At 36.0% G+C, this 13,022-nt stretch overlaps 1 non-coding gene across 1 annotated transcript; it reads right to left on the reverse strand.

Moving 5' to 3' along the window:
* Positions 1 to 2,575: 2,575 nt before the first annotated feature.
* Positions 2,576 to 2,682, reverse strand: LOC122730307. The gene has a single exon (XR_006353491.1). It is a non-coding gene; the product is annotated as a U6 spliceosomal RNA (small nuclear RNA).
* Between the last annotated feature and the right edge of the window lie 10,340 nt (positions 2,683 to 13,022).

Below are 13,022 nucleotides of genomic sequence, written 5' to 3' on the forward strand. Positions count from 1 at the left end.
TAGATTTCTGCAAGTCATTTGAGAAAGCATCTGACAATTACCCTGCGGATAGGATGAAAAACAATGTGAAGTGGACAAAAGGCTTTAGAGCTATAAGAAACCTTAGACATTATCTAATCCAAACATTTAATTTTATACATAAAGAAACTGAAATCTACAGTTAGGTATGTTTGAACAATTAATTAAATGTTTGGTAATTAATGGGTTGAATTAAACCATGGAGAAAGGTCTATAGTGGGATAATCCAAAAAGCTATCTAAGGACACATTCTATTGAAAGACAACCTACTTAAAAACCTTACATATTCAAAGAGTTTTATCAGTGAGTCTGATGAAGGAATATATGTCATTCTTTTGAAGTTGCATTTGGCCTTAAGCTGAGAGAGAGAGCGCCAAGATCTGGATGCCAAAATTAAGCTGAATTAGAAAAAGACCTCAACAAGATAGAATGATGCATTTAATTAAATAGAATTTATTAAAGATAAATGGAAAACCCTATATTTGAGTTAAAAACAAAATCAACTCCATAAATTTTGTGCGAAGGAAATGTTGGTAGGGAATAGTTAATATGAGAAAGACCTTGGGTTTTAATGGACTTTAAGATCCACCCAAACTGAGTGTACTTAAGCTGTTCTAATAAAAATCTAATGTCCAGGAAAATGGTGATGATACTCCTATTACTCCAATTAGATCACTTCTGGTGTGTTGGTGTTCAATTCTGGAAGCTCTATTTTAGCAGAAAATTGACAAATCAGCATGTGCCCAGAGTACTGTAGTCTGAATGATAAGAGATTTGAAAAACATCCAATAAAAATCAATTGAGGCAGGGCAGCTAGGTGGCACAGTGGATAGAGTACCAGCCCTGGAGGCAGAAGGACCTGAGTTCAAATCTGGCCTCAGACACTTAACACTTACTAGCTGTGTGACCATAGGCAAGTCACTTAACCACAATTGCCTCACCAAAAAAAAAAAAATCAATTGAGGGATCTTGGGCATGTTTTAGTAAGACTTAGAGGGTTAATATTGCTAGCTCCAAGTGTCTCAAGTGTCATCATGTAAAAAGGGGATCAAGCTCACTTTGCTTCAATCCAGACAACATGACAAGGAATTGTACATGAAGGTTTCAGGAGGTAGACCTAATTTTGGTACAAGGAAAAATTCCTAATAATTAGAATTCCTCCCAAATTGAAGAAGCTACTTCAGGAAGTAGTGAATTTTCTGTCTTGGGAAATCTTCTAGACCAGGGTAGATGGAAATTTCTTTGAAATATTGCCTGGAGTGGGGAGGGCAGCTAGGTGGCACAGTAGATAGAGCACTGGATCTGGATTCAGGAGGACCTGAGTTCAAATCCAGCCTCAGACACTTGACACTTACTAGCTGTGTGACCCTGGGCAAGTCACTTAACCCTCACTGCCCCACAAAAAAACAGTACATAAGGGTTACTGTCTAAAATATCTAATGAGTGGTCGCCAACAAATTATAATCTTTAGCAAGAGTTTAGACTTTTAAGCATTATTAAGGAGAATAAGAATTTGGTGAAGAGAGAGAAAAAGAGGCCTAGATTCAGCTATCTATCTCAAGATGCAAGTGTCTCCAGCTACTCTCCCCCCTGAGGTCCTCACAAAAAAGAGCGAGAGAGCAAGCCTCACCCCTTCTTCGTCCCACAAGCTTCCTGTGAAACTGGGCACATCCCATTCACATGTGCACACACAGCTCCAAGCTAATTGGCTGGTAGCTTTTATAGACAGTACCCATGAGCGAACGTCACTTCCTGACGCCAAGGAACTGACCTCCCAAGCCACATGGCTTGCCCTCAGATGCCTTCTTCTCATGGCAGAGCTTTCCTACAGTAACTCTCCAAAAGGTGGCATCACACCAATTGTCACAGAGATATGAACCTCATTAAAGGAGAGAGCCATAGAGACATAGGTAAGATGCTATAATTGGAGAGAATCTAGCTCTGCTGAGTTTTTGGAGGCTGTGGGAAATGTACCACCAGTGGACTGCAAAAGTTGCCTGATGCTGTGGGAAGCAGTTTGCAAAACCAAGGATGCTAGCATTGCTGCCTACACTTACTGTGTCTCTACATCAGAAATTATGAAGAAAGGGAACCTGGGAAAATGGACTTCACATGAAAAGAGCTGTTGTCTAAAGTCAGAGTTGAGGCAAATATCTCCATCCACAAGACCTCAGCAGATCTTAATGAAAAAGCTGAAATTTCAATTTCACCATTGGCTGCATGAATTTCAATGGAAGACATTTCCTCACTGGTGCCTCTCAGAGGTCCCACTCATTTTATATGTAGAGGTAAATGGGTCTAAGAATGATCCTATTGCCTGTTAATTTTCCTGATTTACCTTGTTATTTTCTTTTTTTATTTTCCAGGGCAATAAAGGTTAAGTGACTTGCCCAGAGCCACACAGCTAGTAAGTGTCAAGTGTCTGAGGCTGGATTTGAACTCAGGTCCTCCAGAATCCAGGGCCAGTGCTCTATCCACTGCACCACCTAGCTGCCCCCAAGAGTATACATTCTTTTTAAACAGTTTTTAAATTTTTTTCTTTTTCTTTTTCTTTTTTAAAAATATGGAACGCTTCATGAATTTGTGTGTCGTCCTTGTACTGGGGCCATGCTAATCTTCTCTGTATGGTTCCAATTTTAGTATACATGCTGCCGAAGCGAGCACAAGAGTATACATTCTTAATGGTTAACAAATCACATAGCAAAGTATTTAATTAAAAGAGAATAACAGGGCAGCTAGGTGGCGCAGTGGATAGAGCACCGACCCTGGAATCAGGAGTACCTGAGTTCAAATCCAGCCTCAGACACTTAACACTTACTAGCTGTATGACCCTGGGCAAGTCACTTAACCCTCATTGCCCCACCAAAAAAAAAAAAAAAGAATGTATATTCTTTTTTTTTTAAGTGAGGCAATGTATATTCTTAAAGGTCAGGGACTGGATTATTTATTTATTTTTATTTTTGCCTTTTTGGTATTCCCAGTGCTTAGCATATAACCTGGTTGGTACCTTGCAAGCATGTATTGCTTATTAACTGATTAACTAACTGGTTTCTACATGATCAAGGAATGGAGACTGTAACCACACTGAGTTATAAAAATCATATTTACAAAATTAATATTATCCAATCCTCCTCATGCTGAAACTAAAGGCAATATAGAGTTCAGAGTTTCATGAATAACATGATTGGGATAATACAGAAATTTTACACTGAAATACATTTTAACAGCTTATACAATATCATTCAACAGACATTTTATTTGAGAAAACTCATCACAATCTGAATGAATCTAAGGTTAGAGTTAGATTTTGGATACCTTCTACCCCTAGGTGTACAGAAGTAAGTGGTTGATCCTTGAAGAATTCCCACAGTTAGGTTACAGAAAGTGGAAAAAAAATATATAAAGTTAGGGAAGAAGATGTTGAACAAAGAAAAGGACAAAGATCATGTACTGTCTTGGGAAATCATCTCCTACTGCATTTGCTTGAATGTATTACGTCTTTGGTCTAGACTCATATGGATGTCTATATGAGTCTCTTGGGGGAATAGTTATCCACAACATCCAATTATGCCAATTATGATGTTTATTATATCAAATAAATATTACTTAAGAGTCTCAAGATGTACTTTTGGTGATGGTCAAGTCAATAAGTTTTTATTTTTTTCAACAAATATTTATTAAACAGCTCCTATGTATGAGATACTGTGCTAATCACTAGGTATACAAAAGAAAATCCCAAACAGCCCCTTCTCCTAAAGATCTAACAGTCTACTAGGAGAGAGCACAGCATGTGAATAACTATGTGCAAGCAAAATAGAAACAGGATAAATTGTTGTTAGAGAAATTCTGGCAGGAGAAATTTGTGAAGTTACTACATGAACAGTCTATGAAGTTAGTATGGAGTTAAGGAAGAGATTCAATACTGGATGCATAATGGTAGTGCTCTTGATTGGAACATCAGGGTAGAAAGATTGATATGGGATTCTGTAGTAGGATGAAGGTTTAATTTGAAAGTAGGAGAGTGGAAAGACTTGTGGACTTGAAGTCAGGAAGATGTACATACAAATTCTGCTTCAGATACTTACCAGTTGTCTGTCTCACAGAAAAGAGAGTAACCATGACAAATAGGAATCAAAGAACATTAAGATCAACATAAAAGGGACAAAGAGAATGAGGGATCCCAAACCTAATGGTATTGAACAGCAGGTAAGATTACCATAATGAAAAGGAAACATTTCCCATGAGGTCCTGGGTGTGAAAGACCCATAAGTTCCCTTTGTTATTTAAAAGGGAGGCAGCTAGGTGGCACAGTAGATAAAGCACCAGCCCTAGATTCAGGAGGACCTGATTTCAAATCCAGCCTCAGACACTTGACACTTACTAGCTGTGTGACCCTGGGCAAGTCACTTAATCCTCTTTGCCCCCTGCCCCCCAACAAAAAAAAAATCCCTTTCAAGAAATGTCATTTCTATTACCACTTCTTATGAAAACAGATGTGTTTGTATTAGTGTGGATGTCCCCTAGTCAATAAAGATTACAATCCCTTTATGTCTTAATATATTGTTTCATGGGGGCAGCTAGGTGGTGCAGTGGATAAAGCACCAGCCCTGGATTCAGGAGGACCTAAGTTCAAATCTGGCCTTAGACACTCGACACTTACTAGCTGTGTGACCTTGGGCAAGTCACTTAACCCTCATTGCCCCCCCCCCAATATATATATATATATAGTTTCATGAACTGCTGTCATTAAAATAATTTACTTGCTGGCCAACCTTCTGGTGATTAATTTCTCTGAATTTAGTGAGATTAAGCACAAAAGCCTCATCACCAGGTCCATCCTTTCCACCTTCATAAGAGCTACCAGTATTTGTCTTTTTTCTGGCATAGCTTTAAAAAGCTATGGTGACTTCCCTAGCAGAACAGAACTTTTGTGAAGGATCTTATTGTTTTAAAATATTATTTCATTATGCATCAAAGTAACAATAAGCAGTACTGGACCTATTAGTTCATTGCTATAGGGAATTCTGAGGTATGGAAACTTCCTCTACCAGTGCGAGTCAATGGCATCTTCTCAGCAACTATAATCCTAGGGAGTTCCCTAGATCATTGAGAGCTTAAGTGACTTACTTAGGGTTATACAGACTGTATATATTAAACATATGTGCATTCAGGTCTTCCTGCCTACAAGACTGGCTCTCTACTACTCTATGTAGACTAAAATGTTGAATAGACTATGATACCATCATCATATTTGAAATGACATTAACTTTTGCATATAATTTATTATTCCAAATAGTCAAATGATTCATAAATATAACCTTGAAACAGATGATAGACTGCTACTGCTTGTTATCAGTAATTGGTGACCTATTTATATATTATTTTTAAGTATATCTTGCATGATAAGTATACAGCTGATTATATTTTATGTTCTACATGTCAACACCAAAGCTGGCAATAGCAGCAGAACTGGTAGTAGCAAGCTTGGTTAGCATTACATTTAAGATAATTAGCTGAGCAAGGCACAGCTGGACTGCTTTGTGTTGCCATTATGAATGGGGGTTTGTCACAATGGATAGCATGAGGTTTAAGCATTAGAAAGAATGCTGTCTGCTGCCAGTCGTAATTTGACTAGCCACAACTGTGAAACTTTTGGCATTTTTTAAGGGAGATTCAGACCCAGCAAAGCTCTGAGCACAGGAAGAGTCTTTTTGTATAGTTTTATCTCCTGAGAAGTCTTCCCAGGTATAGCTATATTTGTATGTTCCTTACTTTGTATACCAATCTACATGAAGGCAGTCATTTTCCCGCATCTTGAGAGTCTTGAATGTTATGACTGTACTTTATAGTTTTCTGTTAAGTGAAAATCAGTCTTTTTGTACAAATGACTCTGTGAGTACTCTAGTGTCTGATAAACCCCCAAATCCTAGCAATTGGTTGCAAGAAATTACTGTTTGACAACAACTCTCAGGAAAACTGGAAAACAGTGGCAGAAAGTAGGTATAGACCAACATCTCAAACCATATATCAAGATAAGTTTTAAATGGGTATGTGACTTTGACATGAAGGAGGATATTATTTTAAAAATTGGAGGAGGAAATTGTCTGTTAGATTTATGAGTAGGTGAAGAGTTCATGAGCCAACAAAAGATACAAAGAATCATAGAGAAATCTGTGTTTCAGAGGGTTTCTGAAGCTACTCCAGTTGAGCTACAGATAAACTAGCCTTTGTTCAATACATCTGGTATAGTTCATCACAGAAAGGAGTGTCTTTCAATGCTAGAGCTAAGCAAAGAGTTATTCAGATGACAGAAGTGGACAAAAGAGCCAATGGAGCCACCAAGATTCAGAATTAATGTTAAAATATTAAAGAACAATGTTGATCACATAATAAAAATAATAGTTGACTTATTACATAATAAAAGTTAAAAGTTTCTACCCAAACAAAATCAATGCAACTAAAATTAGAAGAGAATTGGGAAAATGGGGAAAAATTCACAGCAGTTCTCTATAAATTTCTAATTTCCAAAATATATATGGAATTGATTAAAATTATAAAGAAAAAGAGACTTTTATTAGTTAATAAATCGTCAAAGGACACACATAGGGAGTTTTCAGAGGAATAAATCTAAGTTCTCAATAACTATATAAAAATGCTCTAAATCATGAATGCTTAGAGAAATTCAAATTAAAACCACTCTAAGGTTCTACATCATCCTGATCAGATTGGTAAATTGACAAAAAAGGAAATTACAAATTCTGGAGGGGCTGTGGGAAAACAAGTGCATTATTATATTGTTGGTGGAGCTGTGAAGTGGTCCAGCTTTTAAGGAAAGCAATTTGGAACTGTCCCACCCCTCCCCCAAAGCCTTTGATCCAGTGATACAATGAATAAGTCTATAACCAAGGAGATCAAAGAAAGAAGAAAAGAACACATGGATACTAAAATATTTGTAATCTCTTTTTGTGGTGGTAAAGAATTGGAATGGGAAGGTTTATCCATTAATTGGGGAATGACTGATCAAGTTATGGTATATAAATGTGATGGAATACTATTTTGCTGTTAGAAATGACAAAAGATGTGGTTTCTAAGAAACTTGTAAAGATTTGCACGAACTGTTGCAAAGTGAAGAGCAGATCCAAGGGAACAATTGCTATAATAATATTCTAATGGCAATCAACTTTGAAAGTCATAGGAACCCTTAATTGACAAATAGTCAAAGGATATGGATAAGTAGTTTTCAGATGAAGTCAAAGCCATCTATAGTCATCTAAATCACTTTTGAATAGAGAAATACAAATTAAAACAACTATAAGGTACTACCTCATACCTGCCAGATTGGCTAATATGACAGAAAAGGAAAACAATAAATGCTAGAGAGAATGGGGGGGGGGATTGAGACTCTAATGGTGGAGTTGTGAACTGATCCAACCATTCTGGAGAGCAATTTGGAATTATGCCTAAAGGGCTATGGGACTGTGCATATACCCTTTGATCCAGTAATACCTCTACTAGGTCCATATCTCAAAAAGATCATAAAAAGAGGGAAAGCAACCACATGTACAAAAATATTTATAGCAGTTCTTTTTGTGGTGGCAAATAATTGGAAATTGAGGGGATGCCCTTCAATTGGGGAATGGCTGAACAAGTTGTGGCATATGAATATAATGGAATACTATTTGTACAATAAGAAATGATGAGCAGACAGATTTCAGAAAAACCTGGAAAGACTTGTATGAACTGATGCAAAATGAAATGAGCAGAACCAGGAAAACATTATACACAGTAACAGCAACATTGTCAGATTATCAATTATGAATGCGATGATCCAAGATAATTACAAAGGACTCATGATGATAAATGCTATCTACATCCAGATAAAGAACCAATGAACTCTAAATGCAGATTTTTACTTACTTTGGTTTTTTGGGGAGTATTTTTTTTCCTTTTAGCCTGTTTCTTCTTTTACAACTGTGAGTAATATGGAAATGTTTTACATGATCGCACATATATAACCTATGTCAAATTGCTCACAGTTTGAGGAAGAGAGGAGGGAAGGGAGTGAGGGAGAAAAATTTAGAACTCAAAATCTTGTAGAAATGAATACTAAAATTTTGTCTTTACCTATAATTGAAAAAATATATTATTTTAAAAAGTCTTAGGAATGCTGTTCAATACAATAATTAATCCTGATTTTCAGAGCACTCATGATAAAACAGTTCATCCACCTCCTGAGAGAATGATGATGATATACTGAACTCTGGTTCAGACTAAGATTTTTTTTTTGGACTTGATTAATATGGAAAATTATTTTGCCTTTACTATACATGTTTGTAACAGGGGACTTAAAAAAACTTTCTTAATGGGGAAGGAATAGAAGCAGATGGAAAGGAGCAAAGGAAGATCTTTGACTGAATTTTTTTTAAAAAGTGAACTTCTAATGAGAACATTTAGAGACAACCAAATCTACAATTCTGATATTTCAGTTTTATAGGATTCCATTATATCAATGTCAGAACTACATATAAATGTATGTATTCCAGGGTCAGCTAGGTGGTGCAGTGGATAGAGCAGTGGCCCTGGATTCAGGAGGACCTGAGTTCAAATCCGGCCTCAGACACTTAACATTTACTAGTTGTGTGACCCTGGGCAAGTCACTTAACCCCAATTGCCTCACCAAACAACAACAACAACAACAAAAACCCAAACCAAACCAAATGTAAGTATTCCAAATATTGTTCAGTCTAATGATAGTATGACTGGATAGCACTCTAAAAGTACACTTTGGCCACAAGTGTTTGCTCTGAATACATCATTTTACATTTCTTTATGCCTATGGATGTGTATTCTTATGAGAGAGTGACTCAGGTTTGAAGAGGGAAATGCTTTTTATTGCTACTTTTTAACTATGCTATTCCATTAAACACTTTTATTCTGAGCTAATTGCATTTTCTAGCTAACTATCAGAGGTAAACATATAAATGGAAAATTATGAACTATTATTTTTAGTAAATGCAGACCCACAGAGTACCTTGAACCTGGGATAGCTTTCCCAGTGGGACCTGTTCTGCAAGTCAGGGTGGGAGATACCAGAATGATGCAAATATATTAATTATTAAAATTAAAAAAAATAAAAATAGAACATAAAACAAGAAAAGTTCAAATTTTAGCTTTTTCAAGAACTCAAAATTTGAAGATATTTAACAACAACATCAATAGCTAGCATTTAGATAGTACCTATTATGTAGGAGGCACTATGCTAAATGTTTAACAAATTTTATCTCATTTGATCTTCACAACAATTTTGAGAAGTAAGGGGCCATTATTATCCATATTTTACAGCTGAAAAATCTGAGGCAAGCAGAAGTTTTGTGACTTGTCTAAAGTCACACAGCTAAGCAAGATTTGAACTGATGACTTCTGACTCCAGGCTCTATTCACTGTACCACCTTGCTCCCTCTCTAACACTAAAGATTACTCCCTATAATATTGAATCACTATGTTATATTTAGTTCTTTCATCTGTATTGTATGTTGTTGATATTAATTTAGAAACACAGTAAAATATTTAAATTGTATTTTGATTATGAAAATGGAAAGGGAACAGCTAGGTGGTACAGTGGATAAAGCACTAGCCCTGGATTCAGGAGGATCTGAGTTCAAGTCCAGCCTCAGACACTTGACACTTACTAGCTATGTGACCCCGGGCAAGTCACTTAACCCTCATTGCCCTGGAAAAAAAAGGAAAATAAATGTTGGCACAGACAACTCTGTAAAAATGACTTTTGAAACCCAGCCCACTGATAGCTGAGTTACGGTCTCATTCAGCCAGAATGATGAATTTGAAAGTGAACTTTATTGGACCTATGCTATGTAGAAACTTCATTAGGTCTAAGTCAGAGACTAAGGCAGATTAAAGGAGAGAGTCCCCACCCACCCACCAAAGTGCCTGGGGAAATGTTTTTACTGTTGTATATTAAAAAAAAAAATAAGATTTTTTAAAGGCTAATTTATGTTGATTGGATAATCAACTAAGATGTTAGTTAGTGGAAGCTAAAGTGGGAGAAACATTCGAGAAAGGGGACTTGAGCCAATAGCACTATAGAAAGACACTCTACTATCACTCAGGGAACCCTGAGCATGAGAGCTCTTGCTCTGAGAAAGTGAGACCAGAGTGATAGCTACATTTGAAACATTTTACTTACCCACACTAAGAACCACTGAAATATTTCTAACAGTCATTGAGGTGTGCTCTTTAAAACTACAACTTTTGCATGCTTTCTTGGAGGAATATCCATTCTTAAAAATCATAGAATTCAAAACAACAAAAGGGAAATGAGACACACACACATGTAAATAGAATGAAATCAATCCAACACTCATTGTATAGAAAACTAATTAAAGGTGGTAAAATCAGTTCAATTCAACCAAGATCAGATGTTCCAAGTCAGCCTAATGTCCAGAGTAGCACAAACCATATCAGAATTACTTATCCTAGTAAATTTTCACAACACTGCATGCCATCAGACCTCAAGCTTTGAAATGCTCTACTTTGTTAAAAGACATCTAATATGGTCCAAAGTGATAGAATGTGTCTCTTTCTGAGCAAGACCCTACCTAAATATAGCCTGATTTGACAAGAATATGATGCCCACAAAGTGATGAATCCTTTTGCTACCACAATTCATGAAAGAAAGAAAAATATGAACTGGCTTTCTTTTTTTTAATGGCTTATGCAGTGATGATAGGATAGTGGTGGAAATAATGTGCTAAGAATCACACAGATTTTAGGCCATCAGTAATCATTAATTTTTACCATGAAAATCTTTCCTATTACATATTAATAATATGGACATTCTTACTATAAAAGAAATCAGAAAATATGTATTTAAAAAGATATAGTTGGAGGGCAGCTAGGTGGCTCAGTGAATAAACACCAGCCCTGGATTCAGGAGGACTTGAATTCAAATCTGGCCTTAGACACTTGACACTTACTAGCTGGGTGACCCTGGGCAAGTCACTTAACCCTCATTGCCCTGCAAAGAAGAAAAAAAAAAGATATAGTTAAATGGAATGATTCTCCTCAGAGAGACAAATAATCAAGTTCTATTTGTTTTTATCTTGTATCCAGAGACCCCCAAGAAATACCATTTTATAGGACACTTAGTCATGCAGTCACTGACCAGGAAATCTTTCCTGAACCAGGTCTGAAAACATTTCACGGATGAACAAGCTTCCTGCTCCCTTTCCCAGGTACCAGAGTCCTATGTGTAGCTCTTCTGTTCTCTGTCCTATAAACCTGTCACTGCCTCTGCTTTCTTTTTTAAAGGCCAGCTGTGGTGTTAATGGCTATGATTACACTGTGTAAAAGCAAATATCTATGATGGCAGAATAAAATCCATATCTATGGGCGGCAATGATGACTTTCACAATTGTCTATGATGATAACTTTAAGGCCAAATCGAAGTCCTTATCAGTGGAATGGTAATAAGGACCAAAGACAGTGCTTGGTTGCATATCTCATACACAAAGTTTTTCCTCTCTTTAAGATTTTTATGACAGCAATTTATACATGCCCTGGTATAAGTATTAGAAGTGACCATATAGTTTATTGCAAAAAATATTCAAGAGCAGATCATAAATTTTGAGTTACAAAATTGACTGAAAACTGAGGAGATCATAAAGTGACTTCGTTCTTTGGCGATAAAAAAGCATCAAGACTGGTTGAGAAGGGCACAATATTGATACTTTAAACCCACAAAAGTTTACTAAGCTGAAATATTATGTACCATCAAGAGCAGAGTATATGGAGAGAGGCCTGGGCTCTACACAAAACACAGTAATAAAAAATAGTAATCTCATGTTTGATAAACTCAAGATCCAAACTTTTGGGACAAGAACTCAGTATTTGACAAAAACTGCTGGGAAAACTAGACAAAAGTTAGGTGGAAACTAGGTATAGATCAGCATCTTACAACGTACACCAAGATAAGATCAAAATGGGTACATTATTTAGACATAAAGGGTGATACTAGAAAAATAAGGGGAGTGTAGAATAATTTTCCTAAGGAATGGCTAAGGAAAGAATTTGTTACCAAACAAGAAATACAGAGCATTATAGGATGTGAAATAGATCATTTTGATTACATTAAATTAAAAAAGTTTAGCACAAACAAAACCAATACAGCCAAGATTGGAAGAAAAACAGAAAACTGGGGGGGGGGCAATTTACAGTAGGTTTCTCTGATAAAGGCTTCATCTCTCAAATATATAGAGAACTGAGTCAAATTTATAAGAATACAAGTCATTTCTCAATTTATAAATTATCAAAGACTATGAACACACAGTTTTAACATGAAGAAATCAAATCTATAGTCATATGAAAAAATTCTGTCACTATTGATTAATAAATGCAAATTAAAACAACTCTGAGGTAACATTTCACCTATCTGATTGACTAATATGACAAAAAAGGAAAATGACAGATGATGTACATACCCTTTGACCCAGAAATATTACTACTACATCTGTATTTACAAAAAAATAAAAAGAAGGGAAAAGGACGTGTATGTACAAAAGTATTTATAGCAGCTTTTTTATTTGTGGTGGCAAAGAATTGGAAATTGAGGGGATGCCCATCAATTCGGGAATAGCTGAACAAGTTGTGGTATATGATTTTGATGGAATAAGAAATGATGAGCAGGATGCTTTCTGAAAAATCTTGAAACATTTTCATGAATTTATGCAAACTTAAGTGAGCAGAATAAGGAGAACATTGTACACAGCAATAGCAATACTATACAATGGTCATCTGTGAATTACTTAGCTATTCTCACTGATACAACGATCCATGATCTGAAAACCTATGATGAAAAATTCTATCTCTAAAAAAAGAGTTGATGGAATCTGAATGCAGATTGAAACATACTTAAAAATGTTTTTTCTTTATTTTTCTTGTTTGTTTTTTCATCTGGCTTTTCTTTTACAACATGACTAATGTGGAAA

Source organism: Dromiciops gliroides, chromosome 5, assembly GCF_019393635.1.
Source record: "Dromiciops gliroides isolate mDroGli1 chromosome 5, mDroGli1.pri, whole genome shotgun sequence".
In the NCBI taxonomy this organism is placed as follows: Eukaryota; Metazoa; Chordata; class Mammalia; order Microbiotheria; family Microbiotheriidae; genus Dromiciops; species Dromiciops gliroides.